This window comes from Oryx dammah, unplaced genomic scaffold (assembly GCF_014754425.2).
Source record: "Oryx dammah isolate SB20612 unplaced genomic scaffold, SCBI_Odam_1.1 HiC_scaffold_27, whole genome shotgun sequence".
NCBI classification, from domain to species: Eukaryota; Metazoa; Chordata; class Mammalia; order Artiodactyla; family Bovidae; genus Oryx; species Oryx dammah.
Genome location: NW_024070211.1, coordinates 87,790,170 through 87,817,532, shown reverse-complemented (window position 1 = coordinate 87,817,532; position 27,363 = coordinate 87,790,170). Strand labels below are relative to the sequence as shown.

The 27,363-nt window shown below is 37.9% G+C and overlaps 1 protein-coding gene across 3 annotated transcripts in view; it reads left to right on the top strand.

Annotated features, from left to right (window-relative positions):
* Window positions 1-33: 33 nt before the first annotated feature.
* Window positions 34-27,363, top strand: part of ORC4 (origin recognition complex subunit 4) — a 93,564-nt gene continuing 66,234 nt past the window's right edge. For 2 of the 3 annotated variants that reach the window (XM_040229003.1, XM_040229004.1), the window contains exon 1: window positions 34-162. The gene's annotated coding sequence lies outside the window, so the exon portion shown is untranslated. The remainder of the gene's footprint in view (window positions 163-27,363) is intronic. The other variant, XM_040229005.1, reaches the window with a different exon arrangement.

The following is a 27,363-nucleotide window of genomic DNA, read 5'->3' as shown; positions in this document are numbered from 1 at the left end:
GTTTGGGCGGGAGAGGGGCGGGGTGGGGAGGCGGTGCCTGCGCGGGGCATGCCGGGAGTCTTGGTGAATTCGTTGGCAGCTGCAGGTGAAGCAGAGCCGAGAACGCTGCGAGAGGAACCTGTGAAGCGATTCCCACCGTCTCCGGAATCTCGCTGTGCCCTGGTAAGAGATAACTTTTTCATGAGAGGTAACCTGGGGTGGACTAGCCTCAAAACGTAAGCCTTGGGCGCCTGTGGCGAAAGGCGAATCGAAAAGGAGAGGACGGAACGCTTTAGAGACTGGGAATGCGGGAAGGGGGGCAGGCTTGTCTAGGCCAGACAGGCCAGAATCTAGGCGGGCTCCTTCCGTCTCGTGGCTTCCCTCTGAGCCAGCCGGCGGCGAATCCTGGACGAGCGTAGGGAGCGTAGATGAGCTCTTGAACCTAAATCTGTGGCATGTGGTGACTACAGTCGGTGATGGTGAGAAATGTGATGGTCCAGGTGTAAGAGAGAAATGGGATCTCAGAACCCTCAGCAGATGACTCTGTTAACTGCTTCTTCACCTCACAGTGGGGCACCTGTCCAGGGAGAGAAACAAGCTCTGTGAATTTTGGCAACTTCTGTCATTGGATGTATTGTTTATATTGGGTGTTACTACCATCAGTCCTTACTTCGTTAACCTCACAGAAATTCTGGAGTGGCTTTGAGGAGGGAGCAAGCAGGCAGTTGGTTCTTCCGTAGAATTTCCCTCCGTGTATCGCGTGGTTTCCGCAACAAAATGCCTGTAGCATTTCTCAGAAGGGGGGTATGGAATGGTGTAATTCTTGATATTGTGTCTTAGTAATCGTTGATAGAGAAGGGGACATCATCAAAGTTTTCCCTTTAGTGTAGATGCGAGATTTTTAAAAGGATGTTTTTAGTTTCTTTGGTTACTAGCCTCAGATTTAGAGCCGTTGGTTTCCCAAATGCAACTGTTTTTGCTGGAAGTAATATTTCCCTCATGTTAATTCAAGAGTGTTTAAAAAAGACGAGTTTCATTAATAATTGTTTTTAGTAAAATAGCACCGTTTCTTTCTCACATTCTGTCCATAAAATCATAAATAAAACCATTTCAGTCTTTCAGTTATGATTTTTTGTAAACGTGTTTTTTAAAACCAAGACTCTGAAATTCCTCATGTTTATTGTGTTTGTATTACTTAATTCTGTAGTGATTTCTTTTAGGGTATGCTATCAGGTAAAGTTACTGCTTAGTCGTCTTGGATGTTTTGACACTGAATTTTGTTTATGCACCACTGACTAGTGCTTTTACCACTTTCCGTGTGTGCAGTAATCCTGTCAAATGGAATAAAAACTGGACTCTGGTGCCTTAAAGTTTTGTTTCTATTGAAACCAAATATATGACACTTTAGAATAAAAAAATTATAGCAGAGCCATAAAAGTGCCATAGATAACAAACTTTAAATCGTTTTTTTGCGGCAAAACACTAAATGTGCAAAAGAGTGTACAAATCATAGTTATAAAATATAATGATTAGTTCTAATGATTAGTAAACAAGTGTGGAAAAATGCACAAGCCACAGATATACAGTATAATGAATAATTGTGAACACAGTATTCTGTGTCAAAATGAAGAATTAGAACATTGCTGTCCCCTTCACTTTTATTTCAAGTATTTTTTAACCACCTTTCTCAGCATTCCTAAACAATATAGATTGGTTTTGCCTTAAAAAAAAATCCTGTATGTAACTGAATTACATGTTATGTATCATTTTCAGTCAGTCCTGTTAGGTCTAGTTCCTGTATTTTCATTGCTGATGGTAATGTTTATAAGTAAATATAGTGTAGTAAGTCATTTTGTGAGCATACACAATTTAACTAGTCTAGTACTATGGACATTTGAATTGTGGCTAGTTTTTAGCGCTTAGAAATAGTACAACTCTGTAATCTTAAGCATGCATTTTATATACGTAGCATGCATTTCTGCAGAATGTAGACTATGCCAAACTTTTTAAAGTGAATATATCAATTTATACTCCCCCCAACAATGTATGATAGATCCTTTTTTCTACAGTTTTGAAAACAGTTGGTAGTTTTTGTTTTTGCCAATCTGATGAAGGTAGCTTTATGTTATTATTTTAATTTGCAGTTCCTGATTGTTAATGGGGTTGAGCAGTTTTTCAAAAATTTATTGGCTATTTGAGAGTTGAATGTTGTGAGGCCTTATGTTCCTGAAACTGTCTTTACTGTACTCTGTTAGTTTGACTGGGTGTAGAATTCTAAATTGGTCATGTTTCTCTTCAGATTTGAGGAGAAATTCTTAGTCTTTGATAAAAATTTGACTCCTTTCTTGTTTTTAATGCTGCATTTCACTTTCTTCTCCCCTATGGAAGCTTCTGCAACCTTTTTGTTTGAAGCTTATAGATTCTTATCTTTGTTTTATACAGTGTTCTGAAACATCACAGTAATGTGAGATAATTCATGAGTCCATAGAAATTTATATGCATTTCATGAGTTCTTTCAGCCTGGCAACCTGTATCCCTCAGCTCTAAAGTTTCTGATTCATTTTCTGTAATTTCTCTACCTCAGTGTTTCTTGTACCTGCAATTAGACATTATACTGCTGGACCGATTTCCTTTCTCCCATTTTTCATATTTTTCCAGTTTTTTGCTTTACACTTTCTGGGAAATGTGCTTGATTTTTCAAACCTTGGGACTTTCATTTCTCCTATTGTTTTTTTGATTTTCAGTACCATTTTTTGATCTTTGTATTTTTTTTTTCCCCCACGGCATTTCTAGTATTTTTTTCTCTTTATGGATTTAAAGTTTTGTTTTGAGGTTTATTCTCCCCGTGCACTCTTGTTTTCTAAGTTATTCTTTGTGTTGATTTATTTTAGTCTCACTTTAGAGGCTTTCCTTGGCTCTGTTGTGATCCTTGATTGTGTTCAAATTTTTGTAAGGAACGTTGGAAACCTATTTCATGCCTCTCTTAACTTAGCTAAGGTTTGCTAGCTGTTGATGGTTCTCACTGTGGAAAGATTTGGCTGGGAAACCCAAATATCAATTTCCTTAAAATTTCTTTAAGTATTTGGAAGTTTTTTTTCTCTTGGGCTAGTAAGAGTCCAACAAGGATTGTCTAATTTTCTGCCTCAGAGTCAGTGGTTCTTAGCTGTTTCAATATGATCTCCCCAAGATATTTGTCAGTGTCTCAGAGATACATTTGGTTATCAGAAATGGGTTGCTACTGAAAACCACTGGATAGATGCTGCAGGTGCTGTTGAACATCCTACAATGCATAGGGAAGCCACTCACAACGGAGAAATTATCCAGTTCTAAAGGTCAGTATTGCCTCTTGCTCCTGGTATAAGGTATCAAGGTATAAGCCTGATTTCCAGTGCTCTGAGAACCAGGTGAAAACAGAGTTCAGGAATCTCAACATTCTTTTTTTTTTTTTTTAAATTCTTTGATACTCTCACCCTCTACTGTGCTTGCTGTCTCTTAGTGTAGGATCCTTCTGTATTATCCTCTCTGGAACCACTTGTCTTCTGATGGAGTGGAGTAAGGGGTTCTGCTTAATTTTGACCATTTTAGCACTGCAGGCCTTTTGGAGATGGTTTTGTCAATGAATTTTAACCCAAACTAAAATACTGGCTATGTTATGTGTTTATCTTATTTGAACAGGATTGGCTGATGAGTGTAGATAGCCTTGTACATTGTACTAATGCTTTCATGGGAAAATAAGATATGAGTTGAACATTATAAACTAGGAGGTGGATGAAACTTGGTGTAGATAGTTGGCTTCCCTGGTAAAGAATATAAAGATGGTAAAGAATCTGCCTACAGTACAGGAGACCCAGGTTCAATCCCTAGATCGGGAAGATCCACTGAAGAAGTGAATGGCTACCCACTCCAATGTTCTTGCCTGGAGAATTCCATGGGCAGAGGAACTTGAAGGACTACAGTCCATGGGATTGCAAAGAGTCAGACATGAGTAAGCAACTAACACTTTCACACTCATGTTTCTCATTCTTTTACTTCAATTTGTTTCCCCCTTTTCACTCCTAGTGTGGCTTAGATAGTTATCTTCACACAAGCATGTGTTGAGATTGCTAGTTTTTTCTAATATTTTCCCCTTAATCTCACATAGTTCTCTTTCTTCCTCTTCACCTCCAATAAAGTCTTTGTCTTTTGTATTTTATACTGCTTCTTTGATTAATAATGGAATTGAGATTACTATGACGTTTTGTCTAATGAAGTATGAAGGTTGAAGTCAGATTTGACAAAATTAAAATTCTAAGTATGTTAGTTTTCTTTGGACACACTCATACACATTTTCAGTTTTCCTTAATCTTTCCACCGTGTATAAAAATAAACACTTTTTATATGGATGACCCAGAAATGTCAACTTATACTGCTCTTTTAAAATAATCACTTCTCCTAAGAGTTCCATATATATCTACATCAACTTACTTTATAATGAGTAAATACCTAAAATATTTTCTCTAAAACCTGTTGGTTTGTATTATGTCCAGCTGTGTTATAGCACCACTTTGATGCAATGTCTGATGGCATAATGTATTTAAAAAATTATGTTGAAATAATTTTCTGTGACATACTTTTTAATTAAAATTTTGTTGTTACAGTTACTACTGATTACTTCGTATTCTCAAATCATAAGATACATTAAGTATGCAATATAATTATTTTTTAAGTTCCCCAAAATTAATATAAATTCAGTGTAAAAGTAAAAAATGAAATTCACCTATAATCTCTACACTCATAAATAATTCTGTTAAGATGTTGATATATGTTATTTCAGTATTTTTTTACCTGTTTCTGTACATTTATTAACAAAACTGGATTATAGAGTTTTGTTGTATACTTTTAAAAGAAATAATATTTAGCTAGCATCTTTCCATTGTATTACATACTTGTATAAAATATTATGATACTTATTTGCTTTACATTACAGAAATCTGCCAGCCTCTGGGAGCTGTGTTCCTGTATAATGCCTTGATCAGTGTTACTTCTCTTTAAAATAAAATATTAAAAATTTTTGCTTTCCCTATATGAATGCTCTTCCAGCATCTGATTTTTAAAAACAACAACAAACAAATTAATCTTAAAGTAGCTTTAGAGTAGCTAGCATTTCCCTTGAATTAGCGTTCATTGTTTTGCAGATATTCCTGTAGGGTAACAATCTGCTAAAGCAGATTTTGCCTGTACATTTTTTTTTCTTCATTTTATAGATTATCTGTCTTACTGACTTAGACTGCCTTTGTTCTTACATTTCATTTTCACAAATCTTTTATAAGATTTTATTCCCACCTGGTATTTTCACAGATTTTGACTTTGAGTGTGCCTTTTTTTCTTTCTTTTAAATTTTTTAACGAATATGGGGGTTTTGATTTGTTTTCCAGAAAAATTGAGTATAGAGTACAGTGAATTGCTATATAGCCACACTCACCCAGCTCATCTTACTATAACCCAGTTTCCTTTATTATTAATATCTTACCTTAGTGTGGTACATTTGTTGCAATTGATGAACCAGTATTGATACATTATTATTAATCAAAGTTTATAGCTTACATTAAGGTTCCCTCTTTGAATTTAACATTATGGGTTCTGACAAATGTGTAATGACATATATCTGCCCTGACGGTATCATACAGAATAGTTTAACTTCTCTAAAAGTCCCTTGTGTTCTGTTCTCCCATTCATGCCTTGAACTCTTGGCAACTAATGATTTTTTCATGATCTCCCTAGTTTTGCTTTTTCAAAATTGTCATATAGTTGGAATCATACAGTGTCTACCTTTTTCAGGTTGGCTTTTTCCCTTGGCAATATGCCTCCCAAGTCTTTTCCATTTCTTTTCATGACTTGATAGCTCAGTTCATTTTAGCACTGAATATTTCATCTGATGGGTGTATCACAGTTTGTTTATCCATATACCCACTGAAGGACATCTTGGTCTTCCAGATTTTGGCATTTATGACAGAAGTTGTCATAAACATTCAGGTGCAAGTCTTTGTGTGGACAAAAGGTTTTAATTCACCTGGGTAAAATAACAACGTTCCTGATTGTTAGATTATGTGATAAGTACATTTAGTTTTGTAAGAAACTTCCAAACTGCCTACCAAAGTGAGTGTACATACCATTTTGCACCCCAGTCAGCAGTAAATCAGAATTCTAATTACTTCATGTCATCCTAGCATTGGAGAAGGCAATGGCACCCCCACTCCAGTACTCTTGCCTGGAAAATCCCCTGGACAGAGGAGCCTGGTAGGCTGCAGACCATGGGATTGCTAAGAGTCGGACACAACTGAGCAACTTCACTTTCACTTTTCACTTTCACTCATTGGAGAAGGAAATGGCAACCCACTCCACTGTTCTTGCCTGGAGAATCCCAGGGACGACGGAGCATGGTGGGCTGCCATCTATGGGGTCGCACAGAGTTGGACACAACTGAAGCGACTTAGCAGCAGCAGCATCCTAGCATTTGATCCAAACAATCCATTGTTTTGGATTTACTCACTTAATTTATTTATTGGCCGTGCTTTCTCTAATTGTGGCATGCAGGTACTACTTTTCATGGTGGTGTATGGACTTCTCATTGCAGTGGCTTCTATTGTTGTGGATCACAGGCTCTAGGCATGTGGACTCAAGGGTACCTGAGCTTTAGTAGTTGCAGTACACAGGCTCAGTAGTTGTGGGCCACAAGCCTAGTTGCTGCAAGACATGTGGAATTTTCCCAGACTGGGAATCAAACAGTGTCCTCAACATTAGCAGGCAGATTTTTATCCACTTCACCAATGGGAAGATCTGGATTTAATCGTTCTTACAGGTATAATTTGTTGTTTTGATCCCCAGTGATAAATGATATTTCTAGAAATATACACAGGAGTCACATCTCTGGATCATATAGTAACTTTATTTTTACTTTTTTAAGGACTCTACATACTGTTCTCCTACTGGCTGTGGAACTTACGTTCCTACAAACAATGTAAGGGGGTTCCCTTTTCTACACACCATTTCCAACCTTTATTGCTTGTAGACTGTTGTTGATAGCCATTCTGACCTATGTGAGGTGATAACTCATTTTCTGTCACTCAGGTGTGTCTAACTCTGCAACCCCATGGACTGCAGCATGCCAGGATTCCTAGTCCTTCACCGTCTCCCGAACTCATGTCCATTGAGTTGGTGATGCCATTCTTCATCATCTCATCTCTGTTGTCTTCTCCTCCTGCCTTCAATCTTTCCCAGCATCAGGGTCTTTTCCAGTGAGTCAGCTCTTTGCATCAGGTGGCCAAATATTGGAGCTTCAGGATCAGTTCTTCCAGTGAATAATAAGGGTTGATTTTCTTCAGGATTGATTGGTTTGACCTCTTTGCTATTCAAGGGAGTCTTCTCCAGCACCACAGTTCGAGGGCATCAGTTCTTCCGTGTTCCACCTTTTTTATTGTCCAGCTCTCACATCTATGACTACTGGAAAAACTATAGCTTTGATGGTATGGACCTTTGTCAGGAAAGTCATGTCTCTGCTTTTTACTATGCTGTCTAGGTTTGTCATTGCCTTTCTTCCAAGGAGCAAGTGTCTTTTAATTTCATGGCTGCAGTCACCATCCTCAGTGATTTTGGAGCCCAAGAAAATAAAATCATTCACTGTTTCCATTGTTTCTCCATTTATTTGCCATGAAGTGATGGGACCTGATGCCATGATCTCATTTTTTGAATGTTGAGTTTTAAGCCAGCTCTTTCACTCTCCTCTTTCACCTTCATCAAGAGGCTCTTTAATTCCCCTTCACTTTCTGCCATAAAAATGGTGTCATCTGCTATTTCTCCCCACAGTCTTGATTCCAGCTTGTGCTACATCCAGCCTGGCATTTCACATGATGTACTCTGCATAGAAGTTAAATAAGCAGAGTGACAATGTAAAGCCAGGACATACTTCTTTCCCAGTTTGGAACCGGTCTGTTATTCCGTACCTGGTTCTAACTTGCTGTTTTACCTACATGCAGGTTTCTCAGGAGGCAGATCAGGTGGTATGTTTTTCCCAGCTCTTGAAGAATTTTCCACAGTTTGTTGTAATCTACACATTCAAAGGCTTTAGCATAGTCAATAAGAAGAAGTAGATGTTTTTCTGGAATTCTATAGCTTTTCTATGATCCAACGAATGTTGGCATTTTGATCTCTGGTTCCTCTACCTTTTCAAAATCCAGCTTGTACATCTGGAAGTTCTTATTCACGTAGTATTAAAACCTAGCTTGAAGAAGTATTAGCATTAGTTTGCTAGCATGTGAAATGAGTGCACTTGTGCAGTAATTTGAACATTCTTTTAACATTGCCCTTGTTTGGGATTAGAATGAAAACTGACATTTTCTAGTCCTGTGGCCACTGCTGAGTTTTCCAAATTTGCTGGTTATAATGAGTGCTTTAACAGTCTCATCTTTCAGGATTTGAAATAGCTCAACCATCACCTCCACTAGCTTTGTTCATAGTTATGCTTCCTAAGGCCACTTGAACTTCACACTCCAGGATGTCTGGCTCTAGGTGAGTGATCACACCATTGTGGTTGTCTGGGTCATTAAGATTTTTTTTGTCTAGTTCTTCTGTGTATTCTTGCCACCTCTTCTTAATATCTTCTGCTTCTGTTAGGTCCATACTGTTTCTGTCCTTTATTGTGCAGAAGTCTCTGCATAAAGTAATAACTCATAAACTGTAGTTTTGAATTTTATTTCTCTAACGGTTGACTGGGTTGAGCATTTTTTCGTGTGCCTGTTGGAGATCTGTGTACCTATTTTGGAGAAACATCTCTTTAGGTCTTTTGCCTATTTTTTGACTGAGTTTTTGTTTGTTTGTTTTGTGCTATATATTTTGGAAGTTAATCCATTGTCAGTTCCATCATTTGCAAATACATTTTCCTAGTCCGCTTGTCCTTTCATTTTGTTTATGATTTCCTTTGATGTGCAAAAGCTTTTAAGTTTAATTAGGTATCATTGCTCTGAAAGTGAAAGTGAAGTCCCTCAGTTGTGTCTGTGTCTCTTCAAGACCCCATGGACTGTAGCCTACCAGGCTCCTCTGCCCATGGGATTTTCCAGGCAAGAATACTGGAGTGGGTTGCCGTTTTCTTCTCCAGGGGATCGTCCCAACCCAGGGAGCAAACCCAGGTCTCCCACATTGTAGGCAGACGCTTTACCATCTGAGCCACCAGTGAAGTCCATTACTCTAGGAGATCCAAAAAATATTGTTGCCAATTTTATGTCAAAGAGTGTTCTGCCTATGTTTTCCTCTTTAACCCATTTTGAACTTATTTTGTATATGATTTTAGAGAATGTTCTAATTTAATTCTTCTGCATGTAGCTGTCTAGCTTCCCAGTTCCACTTGCTGAAGAGACTTTCTCCAGTATATATTCTTGCCTCCTTTGTCATAGATTAATTCAGCAGGCCAGAGGTGTGGGCATTTATTTCTGGACTTTCTATCCTGCTCCATTTACTTGTGTGTCTCTCTTTGTGCTAGTACAGTACTGTTTTCACTACTATATTTTTGTAACATAGTCTGTAGTCAAGGAGCATGATACCTCTAAGTATTCTTTCTTAAGATTGTTTTTGCTCTTTAGGGTCTTTTATGTTTCCATGCGATGCTTAAAATTGTTTATTCTGGTTCTGTGAAAAATACCATTGGTAATTTAATAGGGATTGAATTGAATCTGTAAAATGCCTTAGGTAGTTTGGTCATTTTAACAGTATTAATTCTTCCAATTCAAGAACATGGTATATCTTTCCATCTTTGTGGGTCATCTTCAGTTTATTTCATCAGTCTTATAGTTTTTGTAGTACAAGTCTTTTGCCTCTTTAGTTAGGTTTATTCCCAGGTATTTTATTGTTTTTGATGTGATGGGAAATGGAATTGTTTCCATTTTAGTGGCATAAAATTGGTTGTAGTAGTAGTCTCTTATGATCTTTTATATTTTTGTTGTGTCGGTTGTAACTTCTCTGTTTTTATTCCTGACTTTATTAATTTGGGTCTGCTTTTTCTTGATGAGTCTGGCTAAAAGTTTATTTTATCTTCTCAAAGAACCAACTTTTAGTTTTCTTTTTTTAATTAATTTATTTTTTAAAATTAGAGGATAATTACTTTACATTATTGTGATGGTGTTTGTCATATGTCAACATGAATCACCATTAGGTCTATATATGTCCTCACCCTCTTGAAACCCCCTCCTACCTCCTTTTCCATCCCACCCCTCTAGCTTGTCACAGAGCATTGGTTTTGTGATCCCAGCGTCATACACGGAACTCCCATTAGCTATCTGTTTTACATATGTATATGTTTCAATGTTATTCTCTCAAATCATCCCACTCATTCATTCCCCCACTGTGTCCAAAATGTCTGTGTGTCCTTTGATGCCCTGCAAGTAGGATTATCAATGCTATCTTTGTAGATTCCACATGTATGCATTAATACATGACATTGTCTTTCTGACTTACTTCACTTTGTATAATAGGCTCTATATTCATTCACCTCATTAGAACTGACTCAAATGCATTTCTTTTCTTAGCTGAGTAATATTCCATTTTGTATATGTACCACAACTTCCTTATCCATTCTGTTGATGGACATCTAAGTTACTTCCATGTCCTGGCTATTGTAAATAGTGCTGCAGTGAACATTAGAGTACATGGAGTTAAATGTTCCCAAATATGTCAGTTACCAGTGTCTTTTGTCCCCAGGGTGAGCTGCAGCCTCTTGCTGTCTCTGGAGGAGACTCTGAGATCATTAAGTAGGTCTGACCCTGGCTTTGTCAAGTTACTGTTTTTGTGCTGGATCCCAGTGCACATGGTTTTTTGTATTCACCTTTCAAGAATTTCTCCCAGCCCTGTGGGGCTTGTGCAATTAAACCTGCTTGCCTTCAAAGCCAAATGCTCTCCAGGCTCATCTTCCTGGTGCTGGACCCCTGGGCTTGGGAGCCGACATGGAACTCGACTCTCATGTCTATGGTAGAACCTGTGCAATATAATTATTCTCCATTTTGTGGTTCACCTACCTGGGGGAAATGTGATTTGATTATATCACAAGTCTGCCTTTTCTACCCATCTTGTGGCTCCTTCTTTATGTCTTTAGTTGTGGAAGGTCTTTTTTGGCAGGTTCCAGTCTTTTTCATATATGATTGTTCCTGCAGTTAGTGTGATTTTGGTGTTCTCATGAGAGGAGGTAAGCTCAGGATCTTTGTACTCTGCCATCTTGGCCACTCTCTCCTCCAAGTTCTTTGACGTTCAAGATGGCATTTGGAAATGGCACTGCTTTTGAGACCTGTGGTGAACACAATGCCATCAGGGCTTTCACTGCAGAGCTTGGATAGCAGACTGGTCTTGCCACAGCCTATGAAGCCTGTGTAGACCAGGTCATCCCCTGGGTATGCAGGCACTAGTCCCTTGCAGCAGAATGCTCTAAAACCGAAAATTATCTACGTATGGAAATGCCTCAGTTATCTGGAGATCAGACATTTGGCTGTCTAAGGCATCTGGAATGGCTTCGAACTCAGACACACAAAAAGCGTTGTCATATACAGGTTTTGACTTTTCTTTTGTGAACTTTAAACTCTGTATTGTTATTTTTTTAAGCTATCTTTTTATTATTCATTTCTAGTTTATTTCCATCATGGTATTAGAATATACTTTAACATAATTTCTATTTTTGTAAGTTTTAGGTGTGTTTCTGGCCCAGATTTGGAGAAGGGAATGGCAACCCACTCCAGTATTCTTGCCTGGAGAATCCCATGGACAGAGCAGCCTGGCGGGCTACAGTCCATGGGGTCACACAGAGTCGGACACGACTGAGTGACCAGCACACATGGCCCAGAATACAGTCTGTCTTGGTGAATGTGATGTGTGAACTTCAGAAGAATATGTATTGTCTTATTGGGGAGTTAATTACTTTATCAGTAGTAATGTCTCTTTATTCCCGGTGCTGCTGCTTGCTTAATCTAAATTTGATATAGTTACTTAAACTCTTTTTGGATTACTGTATGTCTTCTTCCATTTCTGTACTTTGTGTCATTATTAAAGTTGGTTTCTTATAGAGAACATAAGGTTGTTGCTTGTTTTTTTTTTTACCTACTATTTTAATTGGTCTATTTATTTAGATCGCTGACATATAAAGTCATTACTGTTATAGTAAATGCCTTCTTTGGTTTTAACCAGGCATTTTGCATTCAGGTTCTTTTCCTCTTTCAATAAATTATACTTTTTAAAAACTTCTTTCAGTGGTTGCTGTAGTATTTGCAGTATAGATTTATAAGCAATCCAGGTCCACTTTCAAATAAAACTATACCTATACTGTTTAACAGACAGTATGTGTCATTTAACAGAATGTTTCCAATTCATCACTTCTGTCCTTTATAACATTCTTTATCTAATCATGACTATATTTTTAGCATATGAATTGTATCCTTTTTTCCTGTGCCACTGTTTTCATTTCTGTTATTTCTTTTTGATTCATTCTTTGGTTCCATTGCCTGTCGGTAGTTACCAGTTGTCTGTTTTTCTGTTAGATCCCTTAGCATATTAGTCATAGTTGTTTTGAATTCCTAGTCTGTTAATTCCAAATTCTGTGCCCTGTCAGAATATCATTCTATCTCTTCAGTCTCTTCCATCTCCATGTGTTTTTTTCTCCTTTTACTATGCCTTGTAATTTTCTGTTAAAAGCTATACTTGATGTGTACTAGGTTTAAGAAACTGAGGTAAATAGGTCATTAGTGTGATAATTTTTATTCCTTTATCTCAAAGGTAGGCTGTGTTTATTGTTTACCTGTAAATGTCAGAAGCTAAAATTTCTTGTGTCCTTTTATTTCTGCTCTTTTCTTTGAATTTCTTTAGCAGTTTCTTAAATAAGGTCTGAGAGTTGTTCTTTCAATTGTAATCCCCTGTTAATGTACCCACTCCCTATTGATGTACTCTGTGACAGGAGGGGAAACATTTCATATTTCTGTAATTTGGTCTCACGTTTTTTGTGTGTTTGTGATAGTCTGTGTGCCTAGGATGTGACCTTCACAAGTGCCTCTCGGCTCCCTTCCTCCACCCTCCAACATAACACACATTAAGCTCTTTAGATGAGCCAGGAAGACTGAAAGGGGCTGCTGCTGCTGCTAAGTCGCTTCAGTCATGTCCGACTCTGTGCTACCCCATAGACAGCAGCCCACCAGGCTCCCCCATCCCTGGGATTCTCCAGGCAAGAACACTGAAGTGGGTTGCCATTTCCTTCTCCAGGGCACGAAAGTGAAAAGGGAAAGTGAAGTCGCTCAGTTGTGTCCGACTACCAGGCTCCTCCGTCCATGGGATTTTCCAGGCAAGAGGACTGGAGTGGGGTGCCATTGCCTTCTCTAGAATTCTATATTTTTTCCCCTCAGGTCATTAAGGCTCTGGTAAATAGTTTCATTTTGCGGCAAGCCCTGTTAAAGAGGACAGAATGCTCTTGGATGTATTTCAGTATTGGTACTTTTCCCTTACACCTTTTGAAGCAAAAGGAGATTTTTCTCTGGTCTTCTCTGAGAACCTAGCAAGGTTCTTGGAGATAAAATTCATTAAAGTTTGGAGACCTCCCTAAGAATGGGTCCTCTGGGAGTTTTTAACTTAAACTACATTGAGTCTCCAGCAGTTTGTCAATTACATTTTAGGTTTTCATACCTTGGGTCTGGCTTCAGTGTAATTTATGTTTCCCAACTTCTGCTCCAGTCAGCCGTCATTCTCTGTATCTGCACATGTGTCTCTAATTTTGAAGGAAAGAGTTTGTCCTATGGCCTTATTCTCTTATGGATCGACACCGAGTTGTTGTTTTTTACTTTGTTCAGCTTTTTTCTTGTAAGGACAAGAGTGTCAACCTCCTTGCTTCTTCCATCTAGACAGAAAGGCTTGATGCTTTTTAAACAAAAAATTGCATGTTGTTGTTGCTGTTTCTTAAAGCAAATTCATCAGGACTATAGTTGAAGAGCAATTGTGTCTCATTGTGTTTCTGTTGTGGAAAAAAAAAAAAACAACTAATTTTCTACTGTTGGATATTTTACTGTTCATAGCCAGAGCTATATTAAACATCATTTTAGCTAAGTATTTGTAATGTTCAAGCCGGTTTTAGAAAAGGCAGAGGAGCCAGAGATCAAATTGCCAACATCCGCTGGATCATGGAAAAAGCAAGACAGTTCCAGAAAAACATCTATTTCTGCTTTATTGACTATGCCAAAGCCTTTGACTGTATGGATCACAAGAAACTGGAAAATTCTGAAAGAGATGGGAATACTAGACCATCTGACCTACCTGCCTCTTGAGAAACCTATATGCAGGTCAGGAAGCAACAGTTAGAACTGGACATGGAACAAAAGACTTGTTCCAAATAGGAAAAGGAGTACATCAAGGCTGTATATTGCCACCCTGCTTATTTAACTTATAGGCAGAGTACATCATGAGAAACGCTGGGCATGAGAAGCACAAACTGGAATCGGATTGCCGGGAGAAATATCAATAACCTCAGATATGGAGATGACACCACCCTTATGGCAGAAAGGGAAGAGGAACTAAAAAGCCTCTTGATGAAAGTGAAAGAGGAGAGTGAAAAAGCTGGCTTAAAGCTCAACATTCAGAAATCGAAGATCATGGCATCCGGTCCCATCGCTTCATGGGAAATAGATGGGGAAACAGTGTCAGACTTTATTCTTTTGGACTCCAAAATCACTGCAGATGGTGATTGCAGCCATGAAATTAAAAGACACTTACTCCTTGGAAGAAAAGTGATGACCAACTTAGATAGCATATTCAAAAGCAGAGACATTACTTTGCTAACAAAGGTCCGTCTAGTCAAGGCTATGGTTTTTCCTGTGGTCGTGTATGGATGTGAGAGTTGGACTGTGAAGAAGGCTGAGCGCCGAAGAATTGATGCTTTTGAACTGTGCTGTTGGAGAAGACTCTTGAGAGTCCCTTGGACTGCACGGAGACCCAACCAATCCATTCTAAAGGAGATCAGTCCTGGGTATTCATTGTAAGGACTGATGCTGAGGCTGAAACTCCAGTACTTTGGCCACCTCATGCGAAGAGGACTCATTGGAAAAGACCCTGATGCTGGGAGGGATAGGGGGCAGGAGGAGAAGGGGATGACAGAGGATGAGATGGCTGGCTGGCATCACCAACTCGATGGACGTGAGTCTGAGTGAACTCCGGGACTTGGTGATGGACAGGGAGGCCTGGCGTGCTGCGATTCATGGGGTCGCAAAGAGTCAGACACAACTGAGCGACTGAACTGAACTGTGCATATCTGTAATTATTTCTTTTGAGTAGTTTCTTAAAGTGGAATTACTGAACAGAAAACAGTGAAATTGTGACTTCTAGTAATGTGTGTTTGTAACATTATTGTGTGTTAGTTCCATTAACCACAATGTCACCAACCCTAAGCATTTGTCTCAACTGAAATGAAACACTTTTGTGTCCCCAAAATGATATCTCATTTAATCTTTTTTATTTAGTTTTAAGAAAGAGCTGCATTTTAAAGATATTTTATTTCCCTAAGTTATTTTTTACTAATATTAGAATAATAATAATTTTAATAAGTGGAATGTTAAACAATGAAACTTTACAGTTTACTACCTTAATATTGTTATAATATATTCCATTCGTTAATCACTGAAACGAGCTACTTACAGATGCTTAATTATACAATAAACTCTGATTAACAAATTTGTACATTTCTATCAATAAATATACATAATTTAAAAAAGGAAATAATCGTTTTGTTCCAATGGTTAAATTGATAGTGTGGTTACTTAAATTGAGCGTTTTCACTTTAACGAAATCTTACAGTCTAACTTTTATTGGAAAGAGTGATAATATTTAAACTCATATATAGAAACCACTTAAACTTGGGTTAGTGAGTTTTTGTTGTTGCTTGTTTTCTCTAGAATGCTATTAAATATTGGTAGTGATAGTAGTGAATATATTGGGCTTTCGTGGTGGCACAATGGGAAAGAATCTGCCTGCCAATGCAGGAAATACAAGTTTGAACCCTGGGTTGGGAACATCCCCTGGAGAAGGAAATGACAACCCACTCCAGTAGTTTTGCCTGGGAAATCCCGTAAACAGAGAGTCCTGATGGGCTACAGTCCATGGGATCACAAAAGAGTTGGACACAACTTTGCAAATAAACAACAAGTGAACATATTGTTCATGATTTTATTTGCAAAACTGTTTATAATGGATTTTTGGACATATATATATATATATGTCCATATATATAATGTCCATATATATATATAATGGACATATCCTATGTCCAATTAAAGAACCAGGTTTCTAGCATTTTCAAAGATGCTCTTGTTTACATATTTGCTAATAAATATTTGAGTCAGAGTCTTTGTTTCTCTCTATGGTTTTTGTGTGAGCTTTGTCTTTGGAAGTTTTTTATGCTTTGTCTTGTTTTGTCTCTCCCTTTTTGGGCTTGATTAATTTGCCCAAGTGGCTCATAAAATTCAGAGAAATGTTTTACTTGCTGAATAACCAGTTTTTTATGAAAGGATGTAGCTGAGGAACAATCATTTGGAAAAGATACATATAGCAGGGTATGAGGAAGTGGAAGCGGAACTCTGACACCATCTCAGAGAGGCCGCTACACTCCCCAAGTCTTCACACGTTCACCAGCCCAGAAGTTCTTTAAAACCAGTATGTTTGGGGATTTTCATGGAGGAGGCTTCATTACATAGGCATGAGGAACCGTTAACTCCATTTCTCACAATGAATCATTAACTCCTTTCTCCCTACTCAAGAGGGAGGCATGGCCAAAAATTCCAAGCTTCTAATCATGAATTGGTCTTCCTGCTGACTAGCCCTCATGCAGGACACATGCAGGAGCCCACTGAGTCATCTCATTAGAACAAAAGATACTCTTATTACCCAGGAAATCACTGGAGTTTTAGGATCCCTGTGTTAGTAACTGGTTTCAGTAACCAAATATTAAAGCAAAAAAATGCTCCTGGTGCTCTCATCACTTAGAAAATTGCAAGGGTTTCTGAAGCTCTGTGCCAGAGACCAGGGATAAAGACTAAATTTTATCTCACAAATATTGTAAGCTTTTCTCTGTTTTACCTTGGTCATATCCTCTAGATTTGGGGGCATTTTTGTAGTTTTGTTTTTCTTTCTTTTGTTTGAAGAGGAAGTTTACAGTATTCATGACTGATTCTTGGTATCAGTAACTGGATTATCATTACTTTTATGTTTTTAATAAATTCTGAAGGAGAGTGTATTAGTTATTTGTTGCTATGTAGCAAACTACTCTAAAATAGTTACAGTCAGTAATTGCTTAAAAAAATATTTATTTTCCCACATAGTTTCTGTGGATCAGGAATTCAGGAACAACTTAGATAGATACTTGTGGCTTTTGGTGTCTCATGGGTTATACTTAAGATGTTAGCTGTAGTTGCAGTCATCTGAAGGCTTGACAGGAGGTAGAAAATCTGCATCCGAACTGGTTAACTCATGTTATTGGCAAGTTACTACTGACTCCTCAGTTCCTTACCATGAAGACGTCTTTGTCAGGTTGCCTTACTGTCTTCCTTACATGACAGGTAGCTTCACCCAGAGCAGGTGATCCAGGGAAAGTCAAACCTTCTATCCTCAGAAGTCACCCTCCATAAATATTAGGTTAGTGCAAAAGTAATTGTGGTTTTACGTTGTTGAAATTTGCCATTTAACTTCAGATATGTAGATGGCACCACCCTAATGGCAGAAAAGTGAAGAGGAATTAGAGCCTCTATGATGAAGGTGAAAGAAGAGAGTGAAAAAGCTGGCTTAAAACTCAGCATTCAAAAAATTAAGATCATGGCATCCAGTCCTATAACCTCGTGACAAATAGATGGGGAAACAAGGGAAACAGTGACAGACTTTATTTTCTTGGGCTCCAAAATCACTCCAGATGGTGACTGCAGCCATGAAATTAAAAGATGCTTGCTTCTTGGAAGGAATGCTATGACCAAACTAGGCAGCATATTATAAAGCAGAGACATCACTTTGCCAACAAAGGTCTGTATGGTCAAAGCTGTGGTTTTTCCAATAGTCATGTATGGATGTGAGAGTTGGACCATAAAGAAGGCAGAGCACTGGAGAATTGATGCTTTGAACTGTGGTGTTGGAGAAGATACTTGAGAGTCCCTTCAACCGCAAGAAGATCAAACCAGTCAATCCTAAAGGAAGTCAACTCTGAATATTCATTAGAAGGACTGATGCTGAAACTGAAGGTCTAGTACTTTGGCCATCTGATGTAAAGAGCCATCTCATCGGAAAAGACCCTGATCCTGAGAAAGATTGAGGACAGGTGGAGAAGGGGGCAACAGGATGAGATGGTTGGATGGCATCATTGACTCAATGGACATGAGTTTGAGCAAACTCAGGGAGATATTGAAGAACAGGGAAGCCTGGCGTGCTGCAGTGCTTGGGATTGCAAAGAGTCAGACATGACTGAGGAACTGAACAACAATAAATTGAGATACCTTCTTAAATGTTGTTATGTTATACATCATTTTAATGTGCATGTCTTGCTTTATGTTGCTTGCTAATGACTTACTGTGCTGCACTGTGGTTAGTCGCTCAATCATATTCAACTCTTTGTGACCCCATGGACTGTAGCCAGCCAGACTCCTGTGTCCATGGGGATTCTCCAGGCAAGAATACTGGAGTGGGCTGCCGTGTCCTCCTCCAGGAATCTTCCCAACCCAGGGATCAACCCCAGGTCTCCTGCCTTGCAGGTGGATTCTTTACTAATTGAACCCCAGAGAAAACCCAAGAATACTGGAGTTTGGTAGCCTATCCCTTCTCCAGGGGATCTTCCCAACTGAGGACTCGAACCGGGATCCCCTGCATTGCAGGCAGATTCTTTACCAGCTGAGCTTCCAGAGAAACCTAATGACTTATTACTTGCTGTTTAATGTAATTGTAAGTGTTACCTTCAATTGATATAAATGGAGCTTCTGAGTATTCAAAGTTGGGTATTGGTATACTTCTTTACCACCATTCACTTTCCTTGTCTTTGTGATCTGTGTCCTGCTGTTCCTTTATTTATATTTTGGCAGCATTGCTTGTGGGATTTTAGTTCCCCATGCAGGGATCAAACCTGACCCCCAGCAGTAACAGCACAGAGTGCTAACCACTGGACTGCCAGGGAGTTCCCTGTCCTGCTACTTTAGATCTTACAGTTATTCTGGAGTTCTGCTAAGCAAACTTATTTTTTTTAAGTTTTCTTGTACTAATACTGGGTTGTAACATCCTCTGTCCTAGTGGATTTTTAATTCATGTGCTTTATAGCCTATAGAAATTCTTTAACACTTTGGTCATCTCAGCTCTTTTGCTTTCCAGATGGCATAGATAATGTCCTTTTTTATTATTGTTTCTTCTGTGGCATTTCCAAGGAAATCAGGGTAAAGTGGTATACTCAGTCAGCTTGTGGTTCTGAGCCTACACTTTCATTAAGTTTGACTCATTGTTATGCAGTCTGGTCTTCCTCCTGGGGAGAAAAGACTTTCCCCTGTGTACTGTCTTGTGTTTACTCAGAAAAGACTGTTTTTTAAGTTAACAGGTAGATTGTACCATAAATCCAGTGTTGGAGATTCCATGTTTGTTTACCTGCTGCCTTTTTAAGGAATAATCTGGCTATCAGGAGCTAGCTCTGTCTTATTTAAGAATTAGGAAATGGATTGGTCAGGATGTATTTAAGTGTTTTTCAACTAGAGTACTGAGTTCTCCCTGTAGCCGGTTAATGCGACTGGTCCTTTAGTTTATGGTTGTTGGGCATCTTTTGTTTCAATGAGGATGAATTTTATTGTTTTCCTTACATCTGTAGTTAAGGAATAGTGTTTTCTCAGGAGAGAGAACGGTGTATACATGAGAAAAATTGTATAAATAATAATATCAGTATAGGAGACAGTATATTTGAACCTGGGCTTCCTTAGGCTCAGTGGTAAAGAACCCGCCTGCCAATATCGGAGACACAGGTTTGATCCCTGGGTCAGGAAGATCCCCTGGAGAAGAAAGTGGCACTCCAGTATTCTTGCCTGGGAAATCCCTTGGATTAAAGGATCCTAGTGGGCTACAGTCCATGGGGTTTCAAAAGAGTCAAGCTGCTAAATTGCTGCTGCTAAGTCACTTCAGTCGTGTCCAGCTCTGTGCAACCCCATAGACGGCAGCCTATCAGGCTCCGCCGTCCCTGGGATTCTCCAGGCAAGAACAGTGGAGTGGGTTGCCATTTCCTTCTCCAATGCATGAAAGTGAAAAGTGAAAGTGAAGTCGCTCAGTAGTGTCCGACTCTTCGTGACTGCAGCCTACCAGGCTCCTCCATCCGTGGGGTTTTCCAGGCAAGAGTACTGGAGTGGGTTGCGACTGCCTTCTCTGAAAGAGTCAAGAGGACTTAACAAATAAACAACAACAATATTTGAACCTATTTGCTCATAATTGGTCACTAATTCATTGTCTCACAGACAGACCTTTAACCTTGGGGTTAGGAAGATGTGCAGTAAAGGACAGATGTATTGCACCCTAGTTCTTAACCTAAATTTGCTTGCAACTGAATCTAGGAGTAAACTTGTGTCTCAGTTTTTCCTTTGAGAAAATGACAGCGTTGTATTTAGTGGTCTTTTTTTTTTTTAAAGTGAGGCTGTAACTTTTATGAAGATAGTTTGAATATTCTCTTCCCTTAAAGTCATTATGATGAATGGTTATTTTGCAATACAAAGAATAACTTAAGTTTTTTTGCACATTCCCCTAGTTTAGAATATGAAAAGGATAATGCTTTCCTCTGTATTATATAATGTTGTATAACAAAAAGTTCTGTCTTTTTAAAACAAAAAAACCAACCAAACAAAATTTTTTAACATTCTCTCCCATAAAAAATTTAAAAAACAACTATTTTAAGATCTTACTACAGTAGAAATGTTTAAACTCAAATTTTCAGCTGTTACGACAAAGTTACTTAAACATGCTCTTGGGATGGGGTGGGGACCCTTTATATTCATTGTTGTTCAGTTGCTAAGTCATGTCCAACTCTTTGTGACCCCATGGACTGGACTGCAGCACACCAGGCTCCTCTGTCTTCCAGTATGTCCCAGAGTTTGCTTAAATTCATGTGCATTGAGTCAACGATGCTATCTAACAATCTCATCCTTTGCTGCTCCCTTCTTTTGCCTTCAGTCTTTCCCAGCATCACCATTTCCAGTGAGTCAGCTCTTCACATCAAGTGGCCAAATTATTGGAGCTTCAATATGAAAACATAATTTCTTTGGCCCTAGTATTCAAATTGTAGGAATTTAGTCTCCTTTTAATTCCTGCATAAGTGAAAGTCTCATTAGAATTATACTGTTCTTTAAGTTTTTAGAGAAAATTCCAAGAATTTGTGTTCACATGGGTAATTTCTAGAAATTCTCGAATGTTTTCTAAGGCAATGTTATTTTCAGTTTTTCCTTCTAAAATAATTAGCATTAATTAACATTTGCTAATGAATTCACTGGGGTTGTAGCATATTTACATAAATTCAACTGTGTGAGCATGTCAAAGGAAAAAATATATTAATAGTGGGGAGGATTCTATTCATCATTTTTCTCAAGTGATCATATGCCCTGGAGTGATTGATCTTTCAAAAAAATGCAATGCTTCTTTATAAGTGGTTCAGAGCTTTTCAGATAAAATTAGCCTATGTGTGTTCTCTCTTTACTCATTGGCTTTAGTGCCCAGGTCTTTCTTAAATCTTGAGTCCCATGTCTGATACTTTCCTCTTTCCAAAAAAAAAAAAAAAAAATTAGCTTTGACTCACAAGTTTAATTCCTCCTCCTATTTAGCACATTGATAGTCAAATTCTGTGTTCTTAGAGAATATAAACTACTGTTGGTGGTTGTGACTGTTGTTCTGCCTTTTGCGACCCCCATGGTCTATAACCCCACCAGGCTTCTCTGTCCATGGGATTTTCCAGGCAGGAATACTGGCGTGGGTTGCCATTTCCTTCTCCAGGGAATCTTCCTAACTTAGGGATAGCACTCCAGTCTCAGACACTGCAGGCAGTCACTGAAAGATACAGTTATAGTGTAAATCAGTGCCAGTAAAGTGATATAGTACATTCCAAAAGCTTAAAGAGTTTCTAGATTGTTTGCAGACATATTTTATTTTTAGATAATGTGTTTTAAAGAAGTCCTCCCAATATTACTTCTTTTTTATGCAGTTTTACACTAGTGCAAAGTTTATACTTCTCATCATTCACAAGGGATGTTCCATGGTTAATAACCACAAAACACTGTAGTAACTTATAAATGCCTGTTTTTCCCCTGAAGATTTTATGTTATTAAACCCATGATTTTCCCAGTTGTTTACTTATTTTGTGACTGTTGATCTACTGTGTTCCCTGAAACAACTCAGTGGGCATATTTGATGTCAGGATTGTAATAGATACTTTACAAACAAATATATTTACTAAAATATGTATGTATAGTATCTGTGCACATATATCTATGCATAGATATACATGTATTTGTGTTAGGGCATATCTCCCTGTATATATGTGGTTCCAGGCACACTGCTATGCAGTATTGAAAACTCAAAAGTTGAGAGATAGAATGGCTTTTCTGGAGAATTGCAAACATTTCCATATGGTTGTTTTTGAGTATTAAACATTATAAAATATTTTTCTTCCTTTTAATATTAGTGAAGAAAGCAGCATGTCATCATATGATTAAATATTATTAAAACTTGGATTCATCTTATTCTCTGGGAACAAATGAGGAGGGAAAAAAGATAAAATTGTCAGCAACTACCAGTTTGTTTACTATGGACAAGAATATCTAGAAATCACAAAAGGCTGTTATTTTATGTGGAGTTATGCTTCAGCTCTGGGGAATCTAGGAAACATCTTAGCAAAAACTGTTTCCCAACTTGACTTACTAAATCTGCATAATTTCATAGATAACATTTTCAGTCTGATCCTTTTAGGAATACTAAAAATGTGTTTGCTTATCTGTTAACATGGAATTTATACCTATTTTATTGCTTATTTCCTCCACCTTCAACATTTCCCTGAACTCTATTTTAATCTTTACCTTGGTATAAATGCTCCAAGTGGAAAGAGATGTGAAAATTAATTCTAGCTGATTGAAAAATAGCTTGAATTTATTCTTATTAATACCTAAGTCTCATCTCAAAGAACATTAACAAAACATGGAAACTACCCACAGATTTCTTCTTAAATGCCTTTGTTTTATATTATTTTACTGTTTATCTTATCAAAAACATTTCTCTAACTGAAGAGAGGCAAAGTTTTAATCTTTTGTTCATTCTTACTCTACATTGATGAACGTCAGCCAGAGTTGGACATTAGATAAACGGTTGTAGAATTTGTATTTTTTAACTTGTATCTAAATTAGAGGAAGTTGATAATAGTATTATTTTCAGTGTTTTCTTCAGCCCTTATCGGAAGTAGAATAGTATTACTTTTTTTTTTAATGCACCAAGAGTTCTTGTCATAAATATGCTTCTCTGTTGAGACTTTGGAGTTTTGCCCCCCGCCAAAAGGTTATTCAAGAAAATAATGATCATTTGTATGCTTTTAATTTTCAGTCCCATCTTCCAGTTTTACAAAATGTTTTGTGGAAATTTTGTTAATTTTATTTTTTCTAGTGTAAATTAGTTGTTTTTGCAAACTCATTGGAAAGTGATGTTTTTAACAAATGGTTATAAAACTGACTCATACTCTTTGTACAACTATCTGTAAGGAAGTCCTCTTTATAAGTGCTTTCAAGTGCATATGTATGAGAATTTTTATACATAATACAAATTTTTATATGTAATAACATACTTTTTATAGACACTATTACTTTATACTTAATTTTTATATACACTACAGTTTTTAAACATAATACAGCACTTTTGACCACAAAATCAGAGATGAAGACATTGTTTTCAATGTTTTGAAAACAAGTGCTCTCTCCATAGTACAAGTTTCTTTCAAAAAGCAATTTCTTTTCTCTATAAAGTATTTTTGTTTGGGGTGGTTTGTTTTATTTTTGCTAAGCAGCCTGCTTTTAACACGCAGCCAGTTTTCCTTCCAGGAAAGATCTGCAATTTATTGGAAAACACCTGAATCATTTTTCTTTCATTTAAAACATCATAACAGCACCTTAGTTCACCAACTCAACTGAATTTATTAATTCCATCCAACTGGGCCCAAATACCTACATTATTTTAAAATAAGCTGAAAGTGAATAAACATGTGATGGTACTCTTGTAACTGCTGTTACTGATCTCCCTCTCTTTCCTTAGGACTCCTGGATTACTGGTAGTGATATGACATGCTGTGCTCACTTTAGGGATAAAGTGAAGATATTAATATCATTTTATAAAATATGTTCTAAATTTTATTTTTTATAAATATCTATATGTAAAAGTTATAAGATTTTCCTTCCTTTTTAAGATTTAATCAATCTCTAAATTTGGAAGATCCCCTGGAGAAGGGAATGGCTACCCACCCCTGTATTCTTGCCTGGAGAATTCCATGGACTAGGAGCCTGGCAGGCTGTAGTCCTGAAGTCGCAAACAGTTAGTTGGACATAGTTGAGCAACTAACACTTTCACTCATTCCATTGTATGTATATACCATATTTTGATTATCCATTTATCTATCATTGGACACATGGGCAGCTTCCATGTTTCATCAGTTGTGAATAATGCTACTGTAAACAAGAATGTGTTCCTTTCCTGTATACCCAGTTCTTTATATATATACCCAGTAATGGAATGGCTATGCCATATGGTAACTAGAGGAACTGCCATACTATTTTCCACTGCCTGCAGTACCATTTTACATTTTCAACGAGCAGTAGTAAGGGCTCCCATATCTCCACATTGTCTTAAACACTTGTTTTCTGTTTTATTGTTTTTGTTTTTAATACAGCAGTCAACCTAATGGGTATGGTATCTCACTGTAGTCTTGATTTGAATTTTCCTAATAATTAGAGGTACTGAGCATCTTTAATGAGCTTATTTGTATATCTTTACTGGAGAAATGTTCATTCAAATCCTTTGCCCATTTTTGAATTAGGTTATTTTTTTGTTGCTGAGTTTTAAGAGTCTTATATGTATTAACTTTCATATATATATTTTTTAATCTCTTATCAAATATTTGCAAAGTAATTTGCAAATATTTTCTCCCATCCTGTGGGTTGCCTTTACACTGTTAATAATTTCTTTTAATAAACAAAGTTTAAATTTTTCATGAAGCCAAATATATCTTTCTTTCCTTTTGCCTGTGCTGTTAGCATCATATCCAGGCAGATATTGTAAAATTAAATGCCATAAAGTTTTTGTCGTTGTTCAATTGCTCAGTCATGTCCAACTCTTTGCATCCCAGTGAACTTTAGCATTCCCTGTCCTTTGCCATCTCCCAGAGCTTGCTTAAACCCATGTCCATTGGATAGTAATACCATCCAACCATCTCGTCCTCTGTAATCCCCTTCTCCTCCTGCCTTCAATCTTTCCCAGAATCAGGGTCTTTCTTAATTAGTTGACTCTTCGCACCATAGTACTGGAGCTTCAGCTTCAGCATCAGTCCTTGTAATGAACATGCAGGGTTGATTTCCTTTAGGATGGAGTGGTTGGATCTCCTTGCAGTCCAAGGGACTCTCAAGAGTCTTCTCCAACACCACAGTTCAAAAGCATCAATTCTTTGGCATCCAGCCTTCTTTATGGTCCAACTCTCACAGCTATACGTGTCTACTGGAAAAACCATAGATTAGACTATATGGACCTTTGTTGGCAAATTAATGTCTTTGCTTTTTAATAAGCTGTCTAGGTTTGTCATTGCTTTTCTTCCAAGGAGCAGACGTCTTTTAATTTCTTGGCAGCAGTATTCTTAGAGCCCAGGAAAATAAAATCTCTTTTCCCTCTTCTATTTCCTGTTAAGAGATGGGATCAGATGCCATGATCTTAGTTTTTTGAATGTTGAGTTTTAGCCAGCTTTTTCACTCACTTCTTCAACCCTCATGAAGAGGCTCTTTAGTTCCTCTTCCCTTTCTGCCATTTAGAATGATGGGGGCTTCCCTCATAGCTCAGTCAGTAAAGAATCTGCCTGCAACGCAGGAGACCTGGGTTCGATTCCTGGGTCTGGAAGATCCCCTGGAGAAGGAAATGGCAATCCACTCCAGTATTCTTGCCTGGAAAATCCCATGGACAGAGGAGCCTGGCAGGCTATAATCCATGAGGTCACAAGAGTCGGACACAACTTAGCAACTAAACCACTACCATCATCTGCCTAACTGAGGTGGTTGATATTTCTTCAGGCGGTTTTAAATCCAGCTTGTGATTCATCCAGCCTGGCATTTCCTATTATGTACTCTGTATGTACGTTAAATAAACAGGGTGACAATGTACAGCCTGTCAAACTCCTGTCCCAGTTTTCAACCAGGTGTTTCACCTAAGCTTTAAACTGCCATTTCTTGAATCACATACAGGTTTCTCAGAAGACAGGTAAGGTGGTCTGATATTCCCATTTCTAAGAATTTTCCAGTTTGTTGTGATCCACACAGTCAAAGGCTTTAGTGTATTAAATGAAGCAGAAGTAGATGTTTTTCTGAAATTCCTTTGCTTTTTCCATGATCCAACGAATGTTTGCATATTGATCTCTGGTTCCTCTGCCTTTTTTTACACCCAGCTTGTACATCTGGAAGTTCTTGGTTCTCCTACTGTTGAAGCTCTAACTTGAAGGATCTTGAGCATTATCTTGCTAGTATGCAAAATGAGTGCAGTTGTACAGTAGTTCATACATTCTTTGGCACTGTGCTTCTTTAGGATTAAAATGAACTGTCGCCACTCCTGTTTTCCAGTCCTGACAGTTTTCCAAATTTACTGATATATTGAGTGCAGCACTTTGAACAGCATTGTCTTTTAGGATTTTAAATAACTCAGCTGGAATGCCATATCCTCCACTAGCTTTGTTCATAATAATGCTTCCTAAGGCCCACTTGACTTTACACTCTAGGATGTCTGACTGTAAATGAGTGACTACACTATGTCTCTTGAGAAACCCATATGCAGGTCAGGAAGCAACAGTTAGAACTGGACATGGAACAAAAGACTTGTTCCAAATAGGAAAAGGAGTACGCCAAGGCTGTTTATTGTCACCCTGCTTATTTATCTTATATGCAGAGTACATCATGAGAAACCCTGGGCTGAAGGAAGCACAAGCTGGAATCAAGATTGCCAGGAGGAATATCAATAACCTCAGATATGCAGATGGCACCACCCTTATGGCAGAAAGTGAAGAGAAACTAGAAAGCCTCTTGATGAAAGTGAAAGAGGAGAGTGAAAAAGTTGGCTTAAAGCTCAACATTCAGAAAA